Below are 22,526 nucleotides of genomic sequence, written 5' to 3'. Positions count from 1 at the left end.
TCTTACGTCCCTACATTAGACGACCTTGGATTTTCGTCTCCTGCACCGCCATGCAACTTTGATGGTCGGGTAACTTTCGCTATTTACTGTCGGAGATCACTTTTCGTGATTAATAATGCATCCTGACACCGTTTTACTCAAAGTTAGATTAAAAAAATTTTTTGTCCAAAAATCTTCCGTCGGTCATACCGGTACCCATGTCTCATAACTTGTACCAAGTTGTGAAGGGTAAATTTTGACAAAAATCCAAAAAAATCATTAAAAAGTCGCTATTGCTTATTGCATTCAGCATCATTAGACGACTCTAATATGCCTTGGATGACCACTGTCTGGTGATTATTTTAGCTTTTATGCCAAAATTTTGATTTCGTGTCTTACGTCCCTACATTAGACGACCTTGGATTTTCGTCTCCGGCACCGCCATGCAACTTTGATGGTCGGGTAACTTTCGCTATTTACTGTCGGAGATCACTTTTCGTGATTAATAATGCATCCTGACACCGTTTTACTCAAAGTTAGAGTAAAAAAATTTTTTGTCCAAAAATCTTCCGTCGGTCATACCGGTACCCATGTCTCATAACTTGTACCAAGTTGTGAAGGGTAAATTTTGACAAAAATCCAAAAAAATCATTAAAAAGTCGCTATTGCTTATTGCATTCAGCATCATTAGACGACTCTAATATGCCTTGGATGACCACTGTCTGGTGATTATTTTAGCTTTTATGCCAAAATTTTGATTTCGTGTCTTACGTCCCTACATTAGACGACCTTGGATTTTCGTCTCCTGCACCGCCATGCAACTTTGATGGTCGGGTAACTTTCGCTATTTACTGTCGGAGATCACTTTTCGTGATTAATAATGCATCCTGACACCGTTTTACTCAAAGTTAGAGTAAAAAAATTTTTTGTCCAAAAATCTTCCTTCGGTCATACCGGTACCCATGTCTCATAACTTGTACCAAGTTGTGAAGGGTAAATTTTGACAAAAATCCAAAAAAATCATTAAAAAGTCGCTATTGCTTATTGCATTCAGCATCATTAGACGACTCTAATATGCCTTGGATGACCACTGTCTGGTGATTATTTTAGCTTTTATGCCAAAATTTTGATTTCGTGTCTTACGTCCCTACATTAGACGACCTTGGATTTTCGTCTCCTGCACCGCCATGCAACTTTGATGGTCGGGTAACATTCGCTATTTACTGTCGGAGATCACTTTTCGTGATTAATAATGCATCCTGACACCGTTTTACTCAAAGTTAGAGTAAAAAAATTTTTTGTCCAAAAATCTTCCTTCGGTCATACCGGTACCCATGTCTCATAACTTGTACCAAGTTGTGAAGGGTAAATTTTGACAAAAATCCAAAAAAATCATTAAAAAGTCGCTATTGCTTATTGCATTCAGCATCATTAGACGACTCTAATATGCCTTGGATGACCACTGTCTGGTGATTATTTTAGCTTTTACGCCAAAATTTTGATTTCGTGTCTTACGTCCCTACATTAGACGACCTTGGATTTTCGTCTCCTGCACCGCCATGCAACTTTGATGGTCGGGTAACTTTCGCTATTTACTGTCGGAGATCACTTTTCGTGATTAATAATGCATCCTGACACCGTTTTACTCAAAGTTAGAGTAAAAAAATTTTTTGTCCAAAAATCTTCCGTCGGTCATACCGTTACCCATGTCTCATAACTTGTACCAAGTTGTGAAGGGTAAATTTTGACAAAAATCCAAAAAAATCATTAAAAAGTCGCTATTGCTTATTGCATTCAGCATCATTAGACGACTCTAATATGCCTTGGATGACCACTGTCTGGTGATTATTTTAGCTTTTATGCCAAAATTTTGATTTCGTGTCTTACGTCCCTACATTAGACGACCTTGGATTTTCGTCTCCTGCACCGCCATGGAACTTTGATGGTCGGGTAACTTTCGCTATTTACTGTCGGAGATCACTTTTCGTGATTAATAATGCATCCTGACACCGTTTTACTCAAAGTTAGAGTAAAAAAATTTTTTGTCCAAAAATCTTCCGTCGGTCATACCGGTACCCATGTCTCATAACTTGTACCAAGTTGTAAAGGGTAAATTTTGACAAAAATCCAAAAAAATCATTAAAAAGTCGCTATTGCTTATTGCATTCAGCATCATTAGACGACTCTAATATGCCTTGGATGACCACTGTCTGGTGATTATTTTAGCTTTTATGCCAAAATTTTGATTTCGTGTCTTACGTCCCTACATTAGACGACCTTGGATTTTCGTCTCCTGCACCGCCATGCAACTTTGATGGTCGGGTAACTTTCGCTATTTACTGTCGGAGATCACTTTTCGTGATTAATAATGCATCCTGACACCGTTTTACTCAAAGTTAGAGTAAAAAAATTTTTTGTCCAAAAATCTTCCGTCGGTCATACCGGTACCCATGTCTCATAACTTGTACCAAGTTGTGAAGGGTAAATTTTGACAAAAATCCAAAAAAATCATTAAAAAGTCGCTATTGCTTATTGCATTCAGCATCATTAGACGACTCTAATATGCCTTGGATGACCACTGTCTGGTGATTATTTTAGCTTTTATGCCAAAATTTTGATTTCGTGTCTTACGTCCCTACATTAGACGACCTTGGATTTTCGTCTCCTGCACCGCCATGCAACTTTGATGGTCGGGTAACTTTCGCTATTTACTGTCGGAGATCACTTTTCGTGATTAATAATGCATCCTGACACCGTTTTACTCAAAGTTAGAGTAAAAAAATTTTTTGTCCAAAAATCTTCCGTCGGTCATACCGGTACCCATGTCTCATAACTTGTACCAAGTTGTGAAGGGTAAATTTTGACAAAAATCCAAAAAAATCATTAAAAAGTCGCTATTGCTTATTGCATTCAGCATCATTAGACGACTCTAATATGCCTTGGATGACCACTGTCTGGTGATTATTTTAGCTTTTATGCCAAAATTTTGATTTCGTGTCTTACGTCCCTACATTAGACGACCTTGGATTTTCGTCTCCGGCACCGCCATGCAACTTTGATGGTCGGGTAACTTTCGCTATTTACTGTCGGAGATCACTTTTCGTGATTAATAATGCATCCTGACACCGTTTTACTCAAAGTTAGAGTAAAAAAATTTTTTGTCCAAAAATCTTCCGTCGGGTATACCGGTACCCATGTCTCATAACTTGTACCAAGTTGTGAAGGGTAAATTTTGATAAAAATCCAAAAAAATCATTAAAAAGTCGCTATTGCTTATTGCATTCAGCATCATTAGACGACTCTAATATGCCTTGGATGACCACTGTCTGGTGATTATTTTAGCTTTTATGCCAAAATTTTGATTTCGTGTCTTACGTCCCTACATTAGACGACCTTGGATTTTCGTCTCCTGCACCGCCATGCAACTTTGATGGTCGGGTAACTTTCGCTATTTACTGTCGGAGATCACTTTTCGTGATTAATAATGCATCCTGACACCGTTTTACTCAAAGTTAGAGTAAAAAAATTTTTTGTCCAAAAATCTTCCGTCGGTCATACCGGTACCCATGTCTCATAACTTGTACCAAGTTGTGAAGGGTAAATTTTGACAAAAATCCAAAAAAATCATTAAAAAGTCGCTATTGCTTATTGCATTCAGCATCATTAGACGACTCTAATATGCCTTGGATGACCGCTGTCTGGTGATTATTTTAGCTTTTATGCCAAAATTTTGATTTCGTGTCTTACGTCCCTACATTAGACGACCTTGGATTTTCGTCTCCGGCACCGCCATGCAACTTTGATGGTCGGGTAACTTTCGCTATTTACTGTCGGAGATCACTTTTCGTGATTAATAATGCATCCTGACACCGTTTTACTCAAAGTTAGAGTAAAAAAATTTTTTGTCCAAAAATCTTCCGTCGGTCATACCGGTACCCATGTCTCATAACTTGTACCAAGTTGTGAAGGGTAAATTTTGACAAAAATCCAAAAAAATCATTAAAAAGTCGCTATTGCTTATTGCATTCAGCATCATTAGACGACTCTAATATGCCTTGGATGACCACTGTCTGGTGATTATTTTAGCTTTTATGCCAAAATTTTGATTTCGTGTCTTACGTCCCTACATTAGACGACCTTGGATTTTCGTCTCCGGCACCGCCATGCAACTTTGATGGTCGGGTAACTTTCGCTATTTACTGTCGGAGATCACTTTTCGTGATTAATAATGCATCCTGACACCGTTTTACTCAAAGTTAGAGTAAAAAAATTTTTTGTCCAAAAATCTTCCGTCGGTCATACCGGTACCCATGTCTCATAACTTGTACCAAGTTGTGAAGGGTAAATTTTGACAAAAATCCAAAAAAATCATTAAAAAGTCGCTATTGCTTATTGCATTCAGCATCATTAGACGACTCTAATATGCCTTGGATGACCACTGTCTGGTGATTATTTTAGCTTTTATGCCAAAATTTTGATTTCGTGTCTTACGTCCCTACATTAGACGACCTTGGATTTTCGTCTCCGGCACCGCCATGCAACTTTGATGGTCGGGTAACTTTCGCTATTTACTGTCGGAGATCACTTTTCGTGATAAATAATGCATCCTGACACCGTTTTACTCAAAGTTAGAGTAAAAAAAATTTTTGTCCAAAAATCTTCCGTCGGTCATACCGGTACCCATGTCTCATAACTTGTACCAAGTTGTGAAGGGTAAATTTTGACAAAAATCCAAAAAAATCATTAAAAAGTCGCTATTGCTTATTGCATTCAGCATCATTAGACGACTCTAATATGCCTTGGATGACCACTGTCTGGTGATTATTTTAGCTTTTATGCCAAAATTTTGATTTCGTGTCTTACGTCCCTACATTAGACGACCTTGGATTTTCGTCTCCGGCACCGCCATGCAACTTTGATGGTCGGGTAACTTTCGCTATTTACTGTCGGAGATCACTTTTCGTGATTAATAATGCATCCTGACACCGTTTTACTCAAAGTTAGAGTAAAAAAATTTTTTGTCCAAAAATCTTCCGTCGGTCATACCGGTACCCATGTCTCATAACTTGTACCAAGTTGTGAAGGGTAAATTTTGACAAAAATCCAAAAAAATCATTAAAAAGTCGCTATTGCTTATTGCATTCAGCATCATTAGACGACTCTAATATGCCTTGGATGACCACTGTCTGGTGATTATTTTAGCTTTTATGCCAAAATTTTGATTTCGTGTCTTACGTCCCTACATTAGACGACCTTGGATTTTCGTCTCCGGCACCGCCATGCAACTTTGATGGTCGGGTAACTTTCGCTATTTACTGTCGGAGATCACTTTTCGTGATTAATAATGCATCCTGACACCGTTTTACTCAAAGTTAGAGTAAAAAAATTTTTTGTCCAAAAATCTTCCGTCGGTCATACCGGTACCCATGTCTCATAACTTGTACCAAGTTGTGAAGGGTAAATTTTGACAAAAATCCAAAAAAATCATTAAAAAGTCGCTATTGCTTATTGCATTCAGCATCATTAGACGACTCTAATATGCCTTGGATGACCACTGTCTGGTGATTATTTTAGCTTTTATGCCAAAATTTTGATTTCGTGTCTTACGTCCCTACATTAGACGACCTTGGATTTTCGTCTCCGGCACCGCCATGCAACTTTGATGGTCGGGTAACTTTCGCTATTTACTGTCGGAGATCACTTTTCGTGATTAATAATGCATCCTGACACCGTTTTACTCAAAGTTAGAGTAAAAAAATTTTTTGTCCAAAAATCTTCCGTCGGTCATACCGGTACCCATGTCTCATAACTTGTACCAAGTTGTGAAGGGTAAATTTTGACAAAAATCCAAAAAAATCATTAAAAAGTCGCTATTGCTTATTGCATTCAGCATCATTAGACGACTCTAATATGCCTTGGATGACCACTGTCTGGTGATTATTTTAGCTTTTATGCCAAAATTTTGATTTCGTGTCTTACGTCCCTACATTAGACGACCTTGGATTTTCGTCTCCTGCACCGCCATGCAACTTTGATGGTCGGGTAACTTTCGCTATTTACTGTCGGAGATCACTTTTCGTGATTAATAATGCATCCTGACACCGTTTTACTCAAAGTTAGAGTAAAAAAATTTTTTGTCCAAAAATCTTCCGTCGGTCATACCGGTACCCATGTCTCATAACTTGTACCAAGTTGTGAAGGGTAAATTTTGACAAAAATCCAAAAAAATCATTAAAAAGTCGCTATTGCTTATTGCATTCAGCATCATTAGACGACTCTAATATGCCTTGGATGACCACTGTCTGGTGATTATTTTAGCTTTTATGCCAAAATTTTGATTTCGTGTCTTACGTCCCTACATTAGACGACCTTGGATTTTCGTCTCCTGCACCGCCATGCAACTTTGATGGTCGGGTAACTTTCGCTATTTACTGTCGGAGATCACTTTTCGTGATTAATAATGCATCCTGACACCGTTTTACTCAAAGTTAGAGTAAAAAAATTTTTTGTCCAAAAATCTTCCGTCGGTCATACCGGTACCCATGTCTCATAACTTGTACCAAGTTGTAAAGGGTAAATTTTGACAAAAATCCAAAAAAATCATTAAAAAGTCGCTATTGCTTATTGCATTCAGCATCATTAGACGACTCTAATATGCCTTGGATGACCACTGTCTGGTGATTATTTTAGCTTTTATGCCAACATTTTGATTTCGTGTCTTACGTCCCTACATTAGACGACCTTGGATTTTCGTCTCCTGCACCGCCATGCAACTTTGATGGTCGGGTAACTTTCGCTATTTACTGTCGGAGATCACTTTTCGTGATTGATAATGCATCCTGACACCGTTTTACTCAAAGTTAGAGTAAAAAAATTTTTTGTCCAAAAATCTTCCGTCGGTCATACCGGTACCCATGTCTCATAACTTGTACCAAGTTGTGAAGGGTAAATTTTGACAAAAATCCAAAAAAATCATTAAAAAGTCGCTATTGCTTATTGCATTCAGCATCATTAGACGACTCTAATATGCCTTGGATGACCACTGTCTGGTGATTATTTTAGCTTTTATGCCAAAATTTTGATTTCGTGTCTTACGTCCCTACATTAGACGACCTTGGATTTTCGTCTCCGGCACCGCCATGCAACTTTGATGGTCGGGTAACTTTCGCTATTTACTGTCGGAGATCACTTTTCGTGATTAATAATGCATCCTGACACCGTTTTACTCAAAGTTAGAGTAAAAAAATTTTTTGTCCAAAAATCTTCCGTCGGTCATACCGGTACCCATGTCTCATAACTTGTACCAAGTTGTGAAGGGTAAATTTTGACAAAAATCCAAAAAAATCATTAAAAAGTCGCTATTGCTTATTGCATTCAGCATCATTAGACGACTCTAATATGCCTTGGATGACCACTGTCTGGTGATTATTTTAGCTTTTATGCCAAAATTTTGATTTCGTGTCTTACGTCCCTACATTAGACGACCTTGGATTTTCGTCTCCTGCACCGCCATGCAACTTTGATGGTCGGGTAACTTTCGCTATTTACTGTCGGAGATCACTTTTCGTGATTAATAATGCATCCTGACACCGTTTTACTCAAAGTTAGAGTAAAAAAATTTTTTGTCCAAAAATCTTCCGTCGGTCATACCGGTACCCATGTCTCATAACTTGTACCAAGTTGTGAAGGCTAAATTTTGACAAAAATCCAAAAAAATCATTAAAAAGTCGCTATTGCTTATTGCATTCAGCATCATTAGACGACTCTAATATGCCTTGGATGACCACTGTCTGGTGATTATTTTAGCTTTTATGCCAAAATTTTGATTTCGTGTCTTACGTCCCTACATTAGACGACCTTGGATTTTCGTCTCCGGCACCGCCATGCAACTTTGATGGTCGGGTAACTTTCGCTATTTACTGTCGGAGATCACTTTTCGTGATTAATAATGCATCCTGACACCGTTTTACTCAAAGTTAGAGTAAAAAAATTTTTTGTCCAAAAATCTTCCGTCCGTCATACCGGTACCCATGTCTCATAACTTGTACCAAGTTGTGAAGGGTAAATTTTGACAAAAATCCAAAAAAATCATTAAAAAGTCGCTATTGCTTATTGCATTCAGCATCATTAGACGACTCTAATATGCCTTGGATGACCACTGTCTGGTGATTATTTTAGCTTTTATGCCAAAATTTTGATTTCGTGTCTTACGTCCCTACATTAGACGAACTTGGATTTTCGTCTCCGGCACCGCCATGCAACTTTGATGGTCGGGTAACTTTCGCTATTTACTGTCGGAGATCACTTTTCGTGATTAATAATGCATCCTGACACCGTTTTACTCAAAGTTAGAGTAAAAAAATTTTTTGTCCAAAAATCTTCCGTCGGTCATACCGGTACCCATGTCTCATAACTTGTACCAAGTTGTGAAGGGTAAATTTTGACAAAAATCCAAAAAAATCATTAAAAAGTCGCTATTGCTTATTGCATTCAGCATCATTAGACGACTATAATATGCCTTGGATGACCACTGTCTGGTGATTATTTTAGCTTTTATGCCAAAATGTTGATTTCGTGTCTTACGTCCCTACATTAGACGACCTTGGATTTTCGTCTCCGGCACCGCCATGCAACTTTGATGGTCGGGTAACTTTCGCTATTTACTGTCGGAGTTCACTTTTCGTGATTAATAATGCATCCTGACACCGTTTTACTCAAAGTTAGAGTAAAAAAATTTTTTGTCCAAAAATCTTCCGTCGGTCATACCGGTACCCATGTCTCATAACTTGTACCAAGTTGTGAAGGGTAAATTTTGACAAAAATCCAAAAAAATCATTAAAAAGTCGCTATTGCTTATTGCATTCAGCATCATTAGACGACTCTAATATGCCTTGGATGACCACTGTCTGGTGATTATTTTAGCTTTTATGCCAAAATTTTGATTTCGTGTCTTACGTCCCTGCATTAGACGACCTTGCATTTTCGTCTCCGGCACCGCCATGCAACTTTGATGGTCGGGTAACTTTCGCTATTTACTGTCGGAGATCACTTTTCGTGATTAATAATGCATCCTGACACCGTTTTACTCAAAGTTAGAGTAAAAAAATTTTTTGTCCAAAAATCTTCCGTCGGTCATACCGGTACCCATGTCTCATAACTTGTACCAAGTTGTGAAGGGTAAATTTTGACAAAAATCCAAAAAAATCATTAAAAAGTCGCTATTGCTTATTGCATTCAGCATCATTAGACGACTCTAATATGCCTTGGATGACCACTGTCTGGTGATTATTTTAGCTTTTATGCCAAAATTTTGATTTCGTGTCTTACGTCCCTACATTAGACGACCTTGGATTTTCGTCTCCTGCACCGCCATGCAACTTTGATGGTCGGGTAACTTTCGCTATTTACTGTCGGAGATCACTTTTCGTGATTAATAATGCATCCTGACACCGTTTTACTCAAAGTTAGAGTAAAAAAATTTTTTGTCCAAAAATCTTCCGTCGGTCATACCGGTACCCATGTCTCATAACTTGTACCAAGTTGTGAAGGGTAAATTTTGACAAAAATCCAAAAAAATCATTAAAAAGTCGCTATTGCTTATTGCATTCAGCATCATTAGACGACTCTAATATGCCTTGGATGACCACTGTCTGGTGATTATTTTAGCTTTTATGCCAAAATTTTGATTTCGTGTCTTACGTCCCTACATTAGACGACCTTGGATTTTCGTCTCCGGCACCGCCATGCAACTTTGATGGTCGGGTAACTTTCGCTATTTACTGTCGGAGATCACTTTTCGTGATTAATAATGCATCCTGACACCGTTTTACTCAAAGTTAGAGTAAAAAAATTTTTTGTCCAAAAATCTTCCGTCGGTCATACCGGTACCCATGTCTCATAACTTGTACCAAGTTGTGAAGGGTAAATTTTGACAAAAATCCAAAAAAATCATTAAAAAGTCGCTATTGCTTATTGCATTCAGCATCATTAGACGACTCTAATATGCCTTGGATGACCACTGTCTGGTGATTATTTTAGCTTTTATGCCAAAATTTTGATTTCGTGTCTTACGTCCCTACATTAGACGACCTTGGATTTTCGTCTCCGGCACCGCCATGCAACTTTGATGGTCGGGTAACTTTCGCTATTTACTGTCGGAGATCACTTTTCGTGATTAATAATGCATCCTGACACCGTTTTACTCAAAGTTAGAGTAAAAAAAATTTTTGTCCAAAAATCTTCCGTCGGTCATACCGGTACCCATGTCTCATAACTTGTACCAAGTTGTGAAGGGTAAATTTTGACAAAAATCCAAAAAAATCATTAAAAAGTCGCTATTGCTTATTGCATTCAGCATCATTAGACGACTCTAATATGCCTTGGATGACCACTGTCTGGTGATTATTTTAGCTTTTATGCCAAAATTTTGATTTCGTGTCTTACGTCCCTACATTAGACGACCTTGGATTTTCGTCTCCGGCACCGCCATGCAACTTTGATGGTCGGGTAACTTTCGCTATTTACTGTCGGAGATCACTTTTCGTGATTAATAATGCATCCTGACACCGTTTTACTCAAAGTTAGAGTAAAAAAATTTTTTGTCCAAAAATCTTCCGTCGGTCATACCGGTACCCATGTCTCATAACTTGTACCAAGTTGTGAACGGTAAATTTTGACAAAAATCCAAAAAATCATTAAAAAGTCGCTATTGCTTATTGCATTCAGCATCATTAGACGACTCTAATATGCCTTGGATGACCACTGTCTGGTGATTATTTTAGCTTTTATGCCAAAATTTTATTTTGTGTCTTACGTCCCTACATTAGACGACCTTGGATTTTCGTCTCCGGCACCGCCATGCAACTTTGATGGTCGGGTAACTTTCGCTATTTACTGTCGGAGATCACTTTTCGTGATTAATAATGCATCCTGACACCGTTTTACTCAAAGTTAGAGTAAAAAAATTTTTTGTCCAAAAATCTTCCGTCGGTCATACCGGTACCCATGTCTCATAACTTGTACCAAGTTGTGAAGGGTAAATTTTGACAAAAATCCTAAAAAATCATTAAAAAGTCGCTATTGCTTATTGCATTCAGCATCATTAGACGACTCTAATATGCCTTGGATGACCACTGTCTGGTGATTATTTTAGCTTTTATGCCAAAATTTTGATTTCGTGTCGTGTCGTGTCCCTACATTAGACGACCTTGGATTTTCGTCTCCTGCACCGCCATGCAACTTTGATGGTCGGGTAACTTTCGCTATTTACTGTCGGAGATCACTTTTCGTGATTAATAATGCATCCTGACACCGTTTTACTCAAAGTTAGAGTAAAAAAATTTTTTGTCCAAAAATCTTCCGTCGGTCATACCGGTATTCATGTCTCATAACTTGTACCAAGTTGTGAAGGGTAAATTTTGACAAAAATCCAAAAAAATCATTAAAAAGTCGCTATTGCTTATTGCATTCAGCATCATTAGACGACTCTAATATGCCTTGGATGACCACTGTCTGGTGATTATTTTAGCTTTTATGCCAAAATTTTGATTTCGTGTCTTACGTCCCTACATTAGACGACCTTGGATTTTCGTCTCCGGCACCGCCATGCAACTTTGATGGTCGGGTAACTTTCGCTATTTACTGTCGGAGATCACTTTTCGTGATTAATAATGCATCCTGACACCGTTTTACTCAAAGTTAGAGTAAAAAAATTTTTTGTCCAAAAATCTTCCGTCGGTCATACCGCTACCCATGTCTCATAACTTGTACCAAGTTGTGAAGGGTAAATTTTGACAAAAATCCAAAAAAATCATTAAAAAGTCGCTATTGCTTATTGCATTCAGCATCATTAGACGACTCTAATATGCCTTGGATGACCACTGTCTGGTGATTATTTTAGCTTTTATGCCAAAATTTTGATTTCGTGTCTTACGTCCCTACATTAGACGACCTTGGATTTTCGTCTCCTGCACCGCCATGCAGCTTTGATGGTCGGGTAACTTTCGCTATTTACTGTCGGAGATCACTTTTCGTGATTAATAATGCATCCTGACACCGTTTTACTCAAAGTTAGAGTAAAAAAATTTTTTGTCCAAAAATCTTCCGTCGGTCATACCGGTACCCATGTCTCATAACTTGTACCAAGTTGTGAAGGGTAAATTTTGACAAAAATCCAAAAAAATCATTAAAAAGCCGCTATTGCTTATTGCATTCAGCATCATTAGACGACTCTAATATGCCTTGGATGACCACTGTCTGGTGATTATTTTAGCTTTTATGCCAAAATTTTGATTTCGTGTCTTACGTCCCTACATTAGACGACCTTGGATTTTCGTCTCCGGCACCGCCATGCAACTTTGATGGTCGGGTAACTTTCGCTATTTACTGTCGGAGATCACTTTTCGTGATTAATAATGCATCCTGACACCGTTTTACTCAAAGTTAGAGTAAAAAAATTTTTTGTCCAAAAATCTTCCGTCGGTCATACCGGTATTCATGTCTCATAACTTGTACCAAGTTGTGAAGGGTAAATTTTGACAAAAATCCAAAAAAATCATTAAAAAGTCGCTATTGCTTATTGCATTCAGCATCATTAGACGACTCTAATATGCCTTGGATGACCACTGTCTGGTGATTATTTTAGCTTTTATGCCAAAATTTTGATTTCGTGTCTTACGTCCCTACATTAGACGACCTTGGATTTTCGTCTCCGGCACCGCCATGCAACTTTGATGGTCGGGTAACTTTCGCTATTTACTGTCGGAGATCACTTTTCGTGATTAATAATGCATCCTGACACCGTTTTACTCAAAGTTAGAGTAAAAAAATTTTTTGTCCAAAAATCTTCCGTCGGTCATACCGGTACCCATGTCTCATAACTTGTACCAAGTTGTGAAGGGTAAATTTTGACAAAAATCCAAAAAAATCATTAAAAAGTCGCTATTGCTTATTGCATTCAGCATCATTAGACGACTCTAATATGCCTTGGATGACCACTGTCTGGTGATTATTTTAGCTTTTATGCCAAAATTTTGATTTCGTGTCTTACGTCCCTACATTAGACGACCTTGGATTTTCGTCTCCGGCACCGCCATGCAACTTTGATGGTCGGGTAACTTTCGCTATTTACTGTCGGAGATCACTTTTCGTGATTAATAATGCATCCTGACACCGTTTTACTCAAAGTTAGAGTAAAAAAAATTTTTGTCCAAAAATCTTCCGTCGGTCATACCGGTACCCATGTCTCATAACTTGTACCAAGTTGTGAAGGGTAAATTTTGACAAAAATCCAAAAAAATCATTAAAAAGTCGCTATTGCTTATTGCATTCAGCATCATTAGACGACTCTAATATGCCTTGGATGACCACTGTCTGGTGATTATTTTAGCTTTTATGCCAAAATTTTGATTTCGTGTCTTACGTCCCTATATTAGACGACCTTGGATTTTCGTCTCCGGCACCGCCATGCAACTTTGATGGTCGGGTAACTTTCGCTATTTACTGTCGGAGATCACTTTTCGTGATTAATAATGCATCCTGACACCGTTTTACTCAAAGTTAGAGTAAAAAAATTTTTTGTCCAAAAATCTTCCGTCGGTCATACCGGTACCCATGTCTCATAACTTGTACCAAGTTGTGAAGGGTAAATTTTGAGAAAAATCCAAAAAAATCATTAAAAAGTCGCTATTGCTTATTGCATTCAGCATCATTAGACGACTCTAATATGCCTTGGATGACCACTGTCTGGTGATTATTTTAGCTTTTATGCCAAAATTTTGATTTCGTGTCTTACGTCCCTACATTAGACGACCTTGGATTTTCGTCTCCGGCACCGCCATGCAACTTTGATGGTCGGGTAACTTTCGCTATTTACTGTCGGAGATCACTTTTCGTGATTAATAATGCATCCTGACACCGTTTTACTCAAAGTTAGAGTAAAAAAATTTTTTGTCCAAAAATCTTCCGTCGGTCATACCGGTACCCATGTCTCATAACTTGTACCAAGTTGTGAAGGGTAAATTTTGACAAAAATCCAAAAAAATCATTAAAAAGTCGCTATTGCTTATTGCATTCAGCATCATTAGACGACTCTAATATGCCTTGGATGACCACTGTCTGGTGATTATTTTAGCTTTTATGCCAAAATTTTGATTTCGTGTCTTACGTCCCTACATTAGACGACCTTGGATTTTCGTCTCCTGCACCGCCATGCAACTTTGATGGTCGGGTAACTTTCGCTATTTACTGTCGGAGATCACTTTTCGTGATTAATAATGCATGCTGACACCGTTTTACTCAAAGTTAGAGTAAAAAAATTTTTTGTCCAAAAATCTTCCGTCGGTCATACCGGTACCCATGTCTCATAACTTGTACCAAGTTGTGAACGGTAAATTTTGACAAAAATCCAAAAAAATCATTAAAAAGTCGCTATTGCTTATTGCATTCAGCATCATTAGACGACTCTAATATGCCTTGGATGACCACTGTCTGGTGATTATTTTAGCTTTTATGCCAAAATTTTGATTTCGTGTCTTACGTCCCTACATTAGACGACCTTGGATTTTCGTCTCCGGCACCGCCATGCAGCTTTGATGGTCGGGTAACTTTCGCTATTTACTGTCGGAGATCACTTTTCGTGATTAATAATGCATCCTGACACCGTTTTACTCAAAGTTAGAGTAAAAAAATTTTTTGTCCAAAAATCTTCCGTCGGTCATACCGGTACCCATGTCTCATAACTTGTACCAAGTTGTGAAGGGTAAATTTTGACAAAAATCCAAAAAAATCATTAAAAAGTCGCTATTGCTTATTGCATTCAGCATCATTAGACGACTCTAATATGCCTTGGATGACCACTGTCTGGTGATTATTTTAGCTTTTATGCCAAAATTTTGATTTCGTGTCTTACGTCCCTACATTAGACGACCTTGGATTTTCGTCTCCGGCACCGCCATGCAGCTTTGATGGTCGGGTAACTTTCGCTATTTACTGTCGGAGATCACTTTTCGTGATTAATAATGCATCCTGACACCGTTTTACTCAAAGTTAGAGTAAAAAAGTTTTTTGTCCAAAAATCTTCCGTCGGTCATACCGGTACCCATGTCTCATAACTTGTACCAAGTTGTGAAGGGTAAATTTTGACAAAAATCCAAAAAAATCATTAAAAAGTCGCTATTGCTTATTGCATTCAGCATCATTAGACGACTCTAATATGCCTTGGATGACCACTGTCTGGTGATTATTTTAGCTTTTATGCCAAAATTTTGATTTCGTGTCTTACGTCCCTACATTAGACGACCTTGGATTTTCGTCTCCGGCACCGCCATGCAGCTTTGATGGTCGGGTAACTTTCGCTATTTACTGTCGGAGATCACTTTTCGTGATTAATAATGCATCCTGACACCGTTTTACTCAAAGTTAGAGTAAAAAAATTTTTTGTCCAAAAATCTTCCGTCGGTCATACCGGTACCCATGTCTCATAACTTGTACCAAGTAGTGAAGGGTAAATTTTGACAAAAATCCAAAAAAATCATTAAAAAGTCGCTATTGCTTATTGCATTCAGCATCACTAGACGACTCTAATATGCCTTGGATGACCACTGTCTGGTGATTATTTTAGCTTTTATGCCAAAATTTTGATTTCGTGTCTTACGTCCCTACATTAGACGACCTTGGATTTTCGTCTCCTGCACCGCCATGCAACTTTGATGGTCGGGTAACTTTCGCTATTTACTGTCGGAGATCACTTTTCGTGATTAATAATGCATCCTGACACCGTTTTACTCAAAGTTAGAGTAAAAAATTTTTTGTCCAAAAATCTTCCGTCGGTCATACCGGTACCCATGTCTCATAACTTGTACCAAGTTGTGAAGGGTAAATTTTGACAAAAATCCAAAAAAATCATTAAAAAGTCGCTATTGCTTATTGCATTCAGCATCATTAGACGACTCTAATATGCCTTGGATGACCGCTGTCTGGTGATTATTTTAGCTTTTATGCCAAAATTTTGATTTCGTGTCTTACGTCCCTACATTAGACGACCTTGGATTTTCGTCTCCGGCACCGCCATGCAGCTTTGATGGTCGGGTAACTTTCGCTATTTACTGTCGGAGATCACTTTTCGTGATTAATAATGCATCCTGACACCGTTTTACTCAAAGTTAGAGTAAAAAATTTTTTTGTCCAAAAATCTTCCGTCGGTCATACCGGTACCCATGTCTCATAACTTGTACCAAGTTGTGAAGGGTAAATTTTGACAAAAATCCAAAAAAATCATTAAAAAGTCGCTATTGCTTATTGCATTCAGCATCATTAGACGACTCTAATATGCCTTGGATGACCACTGTCTGGTGATTATTTTAGCTTTTATGCCAAAATTTTGATTTCGTGTCTTACGTCCCTACATTAGACGACCTTGGATTTTCGTCTCCTGCACCGCCATGCAACTTTGATGGTCGGGTAACTTTCGCTATTTACTGTCGGAGATCACTTTTCGTGATTAATAATGCATCCTGACACCGTTTTACTCAAAGTTAGAGTAAAAAAATTTTTTGTCCAAAAATCTTCCGTCGGTCATACCGGTACCCATGTCTCATAAGTTGTACCAAGTTGTGAAGGGTAAATTTTGACAAAAATCCAAAAAAATCATTAAAAAGTCGCTATTGCTTATTGCATTCAGCATCATTAGACGACTCTAATATGCCTTGGATGACCACTGTCTGGTGATTATTTTAGCTTTTATGCCAAAATTTTGATTTCGTGTCTTACGTCCCTACATTAGACGACCTTGGATTTTCGTCTCCGGCACCGCCATGCAGCTTTGATGGTCGGGTAACTTTCGCTATTTACTGTCGGAGATCACTTTTCGTGATTAATAATGCATCCTGACACCGTTTTACTCAAAGTTAGAGTAAAAAAATTTTTTGTCCAAAAATCTTCCGTCGGTCATACCGGTACCCATGTCTCATAACTTGTACCAAGTTGTGAAGGGTAAATTTTGACAAAAATCCAAAAAAATCATTAAAAAGTCGCTATTGCTTATTGCATTCAGCATCACTAGACGACTCTAATATGCCTTGGATGACCACTGTCTGGTGATTATTTTAGCTTTTATGCCAAAATTTTGATTTCGTGTCTTACGTCCCTACATTAGACGACCTTGGATTTTCGTCTCCTGCACCGCCATGCAACTTTGATGGTCGGGTAACTTTCGCTATTTACTGTCGGAGATCACTTTTCGTGATTAGTAATGCATCCTGACACCGTTTTACTCAAAGTTAGAGTAAAAAATTTTTTGTCCAAAAATCTTCCGTCGGTCATACCGGTACCCATGTCTCATAACTTGTACCAAGTTGTGAAGGGTAAATTTTGACAAAAATCCAAAAAAATCATTAAAAAGTCGCTATTGCTTATTGCATTCAGCATCATTAGACGACTCTAATATGCCTTGGATGACCACTGTCTGGTGATTATTTTAGCTTTTATGCCAAAATTTTGATTTCGTGTCTTACGTCCCTACATTAGACGACCTTGGATTTTCGTCTCCGGCACCGCCATGCAGCTTTGATGGTCGGGTAACTTTCGCTATTTACTGTCGGAGATCACTTTTCGTGATTAATAATGCATCCTGACACCGTTTTACTCAAAGTTAGAGTAAAAAAATTTTTTGTCCAAAAATCTTCCGTCGGTCATACCGGTACCCATGTCTCATAACTTGTACCAAGTTGTGAAGGGTAAATTTTGACAAAAATCCAAAAAAATCATTAAAAAGTCGCTATTGCTTATTGCATTCAGCATCACTAGACGACTCTAATATGCCTTGGATGACCACTGTCTGGTGATTATTTTAGCTTTTATGCCAAAATTTTGATTTCGTGTCTTACGTCCCTACATTAGACGACCTTGGATTTTCGTCTCCGGCACCGCCATGCAACTTTGATGGTCGGGTAACTTTCGCTATTTACTGTCGGCGATCACTTTTCGTGATAAATAATGCATCCTGACACCGTTTTACTCAAAGTTAGAGTAAACAATTTTTTTGTCCAAAAATCTTCCGTCGGTCATACCGGTACCCATGTCTCATAACTTGTACCAAGTTGTGAAGGGTAAATTTTGACAAAAATCCAAAAAAATCATTAAAAAGTCGCTATTGCTTATTGCATTCAGCATCATTAGACGACTCTAATATGCCTTGGATGACCACTGTCTGGTGATTATTTTAGCTTTTATGCCAAAATTTTGATTTCGTGTCTTACGTCCCTACATTAGACGACCTTGGATTTTCGTCTCCGGCACCGCCATGCAACTTTGATGGTCGGGTAACTTTCGCTATTTACTGTCGGAGATCACTTTTCGTGATTAATAATGCATCCTGACACCGTTTTACTCAAAGTTAGAGTAAAAAAATTTTTTGTCCAAAAATCTTCCGTCGGTCATACCGGTACCCATGTCTCATAACTTGTACCACGTTGTGAAGGGTAAATTTTGACAAAAATCCAAAAAAATCATTAAAAAGTCGCTATTGCTTATTGCATTCAGCATCACTAGACGACTCTAATATGCCTTGGATGACCACTGTCTGGTGATTATTTTAGCTTTTATGCCAAAATTTTGATTTCGTGTCTTACGTCCCTACATTAGACGACCTTGGATTTTCGTCTCCGGCACCGCCATGCAACTTTGATGGTCGGGTAACTTTCGCTATTTACTGTCGGAGATCACTTTTCGTGATTAATAATGCATCCTGACACCGTTTTACTCAAAGTTAGAGTAAAAAATTTTTTTGTCCAAAAATCTTCCGTCGGTCATACCGGTACCCATGTCTCATAACTTGTACCAAGTTGTGAAGGGTAAATTTTGACAAAAATCCAAAAAAAACATTAAAAAGTCGCTATTGCTTATTGCATTCAGCATCATTAGACGACTCTAATATGCCTTGGATGACCACTGTCTGGTGATTATTTTAGCTTTTATGCCAAAATTTTGATTTCGTGTCTTACGTCCCTACATTAGACGACCTTGGATTTTCGTCTCCGGCACCGCCATGCAACTTTGATGGTCGGGTAACTTTCGCTATTTACTGTCGGAGATCACTTTTCGTGATTAATAATGCATCCTGACACCGTTTTACTCAAAGTTAGAGTAAAAAAATTTTTTGTCCAAAAATCTTCCGTCGGTCATACCGGTACCCATGTCTCATAACTTGTACCAAGTTGTGAAGGGTAAATTTTGACAAAAATCCAAAAAAATCATTAAAAAGTCGCTATTGCTTATTGCATTCAGCATCATTAGACGACTCTAATATGCCTTGGATGACCACTGTCTGGTGATTATTTTAGCTTTTATGCCAAAATTTTGATTTCGTGTCTTACGTCCCTATATTAGACGACCTTGGATTTTCGTCTCCGGCACCGCCATGCAACTTTGATGGTCGGGTAACTTTCGCTATTTACTGTCGGAGATCACTTTTCGTGATTAATAATGCATCCTGACACCGTTTTACTCAAAGTTAGAGTAAAAAAATTTTTTGTCCAAAAATCTTCCGTCGGTCATACCGGTACCCATGTCTCATAACTTGTACCAAGTTGTGAAGGGTAAATTTTGAGAAAAATCCAAAAAAATCATTAAAAAGTCGCTATTGCTTATTGCATTCAGCATCATTAGACGACTCTAATATGCCTTGGATGACCACTGTCTGGTGATTATTTTAGCTTTTATGCCAAAATTTTGATTTCGTGTCTTACGTCCCTACATTAGACGACCTTGGATTTTCGTCTCCGGCACCGCCATGCAACTTTGATGGTCGGGTAACTTTCGCTATTTACTGTCGGAGATCACTTTTCGTGATTAATAATGCATCCTGACACCGTTTTACTCAAAGTTAGAGTAAAAAAATTTTTTGTCCAAAAATCTTCCGTCGGTCATACCGGTACCCATGTCTCATAACTTGTACCAAGTTGTGAAGGGTAAATTTTGACAAAAATCCAAAAAAATCATTAAAAAGTCGCTATTGCTTATTGCATTCAGCATCATTAGACGACTCTAATATGCCTTGGATGACCACTGTCTGGTGATTATTTTAGCTTTTATGCCAAAATTTTGATTTCGTGTCTTACGTCCCTACATTAGACGACCTTGGATTTTCGTCTCCTGCACCGCCATGCAACTTTGATGGTCGGGTAACTTTCGCTATTTACTGTCGGAGATCACTTTTCGTGATTAATAATGCATCCTGACACCGTTTTACTCAAAGTTAGAGTAAAAAAATTTTTTGTCCAAAAATCTTCCGTCGGTCATACCGGTACCCATGTCTCATAACTTGTACCAAGTTGTGAAGGGTAAATTTTGACAAAAATCCAAAAAAATCATTAAAAAGTCGCTATTGCTTATTGCATTCAGCATCATTAGACGACTCTAATATGCCTTGGATGACCACTGTCTGGTGATTATTTTAGCTTTTATGCCAAAATTTTGATTTCGTGTCTTACGTCCCTACATTAGACGACCTTGGATTTTCGTCTCCGGCACCGCCATGCAGCTTTGATGGTCGGGTAACTTTCGCTATTTACTGTCGGAGATCACTTTTCGTGATTAATAATGCATCCTGACACCGTTTTACTCAAAGTTAGAGTAAAAAAATTTTTTGTCCAAAAATCTTCCGTCGGTCATACCGGTACCCATGTCTCATAACTTGTACCAAGTAGTGAAGGGTAAATTTTGACAAAAATCCAAAAAAATCATTAAAAAGTCGCTATTGCTTATTGCATTCAGCATCACTAGACGACTCTAATATGCCTTGGATGACCACTGTCTGGTGATTATTTTAGCTTTTATGCCAAAATTTTGATTTCGTGTCTTACGTCCCTACATTAGACGACCTTGGATTTTCGTCTCCTGCACCGCCATGCAACTTTGATGGTCGGGTAACTTTCGCTATTTACTGTCGGAGATCACTTTTCGTGATTAATAATGCATCCTGACACCGTTTTACTCAAAGTTAGAGTAAAAAATTTTTTGTCCAAAAATCTTCCGTCGGTCATACCGGTACCCATGTCTCATAACTTGTACCAAGTTGTGAAGGGTAAATTTTGACAAAAATCCAAAAAAATCATTAAAAAGTCGCTATTGCTTATTGCATTCAGCATCGTTTGACAACTCTAATATGCCTTGGATGACCACTGTCTGGTGATTATTTTAGCTTTTATGCCAAAATTTTGATTTCGTGTCTTACGTGTCCCTACATTAGACGACCTTGGATTTTCGTCTCCGGCACCGCCATGCAGCTTTGATGGTCGGGTAACTTTCGCTATTTACTGTCGGAGATCACTTTTCGTGATTAATAATGCATCCTGACACCGTTTTACTCAAAGTTAGAGTAAAAAAAATTTTGTCAAAAAATCTTCTGTCGGTCGTACCGGTACCCATGTCTTATAACTTGTACCAAGTTGTGATAGGTACATTTTGACAAAAATCCAAAAAAAACATTAAAAAGTCGCTATTGCTTATTGCATTCAGCATCGTTAGACGACTCTAATATGCCTTGGATGACCGCTGTCTGGTGATTATTTTAGATTTTATGCCAAAATTTTGATTTCGTGTCTTACGTCCCTACATTAGACGACCTTGGATTTTCGTCTCCGGCACCGCCATGCAGCTTTGATGGTCGGGTAACTTTCGCTATTTACTGTCGGAGATCACTTTTCGTGATTAATAATGCATCCTGACACCGTTTTACTCAAAGTTAGAGTAAAAAATTTTTTTGTCCAAAAATCTTCCGTCGGTCATACCGGTACCCATGTCTCATAACTTGTACCAAGTTGTGAAGGGTAAATTTTGACAAAAATCCAAAAAAATCATTAAAAAGTCGCTATTGCTTATTGCATTCAGCATCATTAGACGACTCTAATATGCCTTGGATGATATATCTCTAATATGCCACTGTCTGGTGATTATTTTAGCTTTTATGCCAAAATTTTAATTTCGTGTCTTACGTCCCTACATTAGACGACCTTGGATTTTCGTCTCCGGCACCGCCATGCAACTTTGATGGTCGGGTAACTTTCGCTATTTACTGTCGGAGATCACTTTTCGTGATTAATAATGCATCCTGACACCGTTTTACTCAAAGTTAGAGTAAAAAAATTTTTTGTCCAAAAATCTTCCGTCGGTCATACCGGTACCCATGTCTCATAACTTGTACCAAGTTGTGAAGGGTAAATTTTGACAAAAATCCAAAAAAATCATTAAAAAGTCGCTATTGCTTATTGCATTCAGCATCACTAGACGACTCTAATATGCCTTGGATGACCACTGTCTGGTGATTATTTTAGCTTTTATGCCAAAATTTTGATTTCGTGTCTTACGTCCCTACATTAGACGACCTTGGATTTTCGTCTCCTGCACCGCCATGCAACTTTGATGGTCGGGTAACTTTCGCTATTTACTGTCGGAGATCACTTTTCGTGATTAGTAATGCATCCTGACACCGTTTTACTCAAAGTTAGAGTAAAAAATTTTTTGTCCAAAAATCTTCCGTCGGTCATACCGGT

The sequence above is a fragment of the Anopheles maculipalpis genome, unplaced genomic scaffold, assembly GCF_943734695.1.
Source record: "Anopheles maculipalpis unplaced genomic scaffold, idAnoMacuDA_375_x PRTXT_6, whole genome shotgun sequence".
In the NCBI taxonomy this organism is placed as follows: domain Eukaryota; kingdom Metazoa; phylum Arthropoda; class Insecta; order Diptera; family Culicidae; genus Anopheles; species Anopheles maculipalpis.
Note: the sequence above shows the minus strand (reverse complement) of the source record.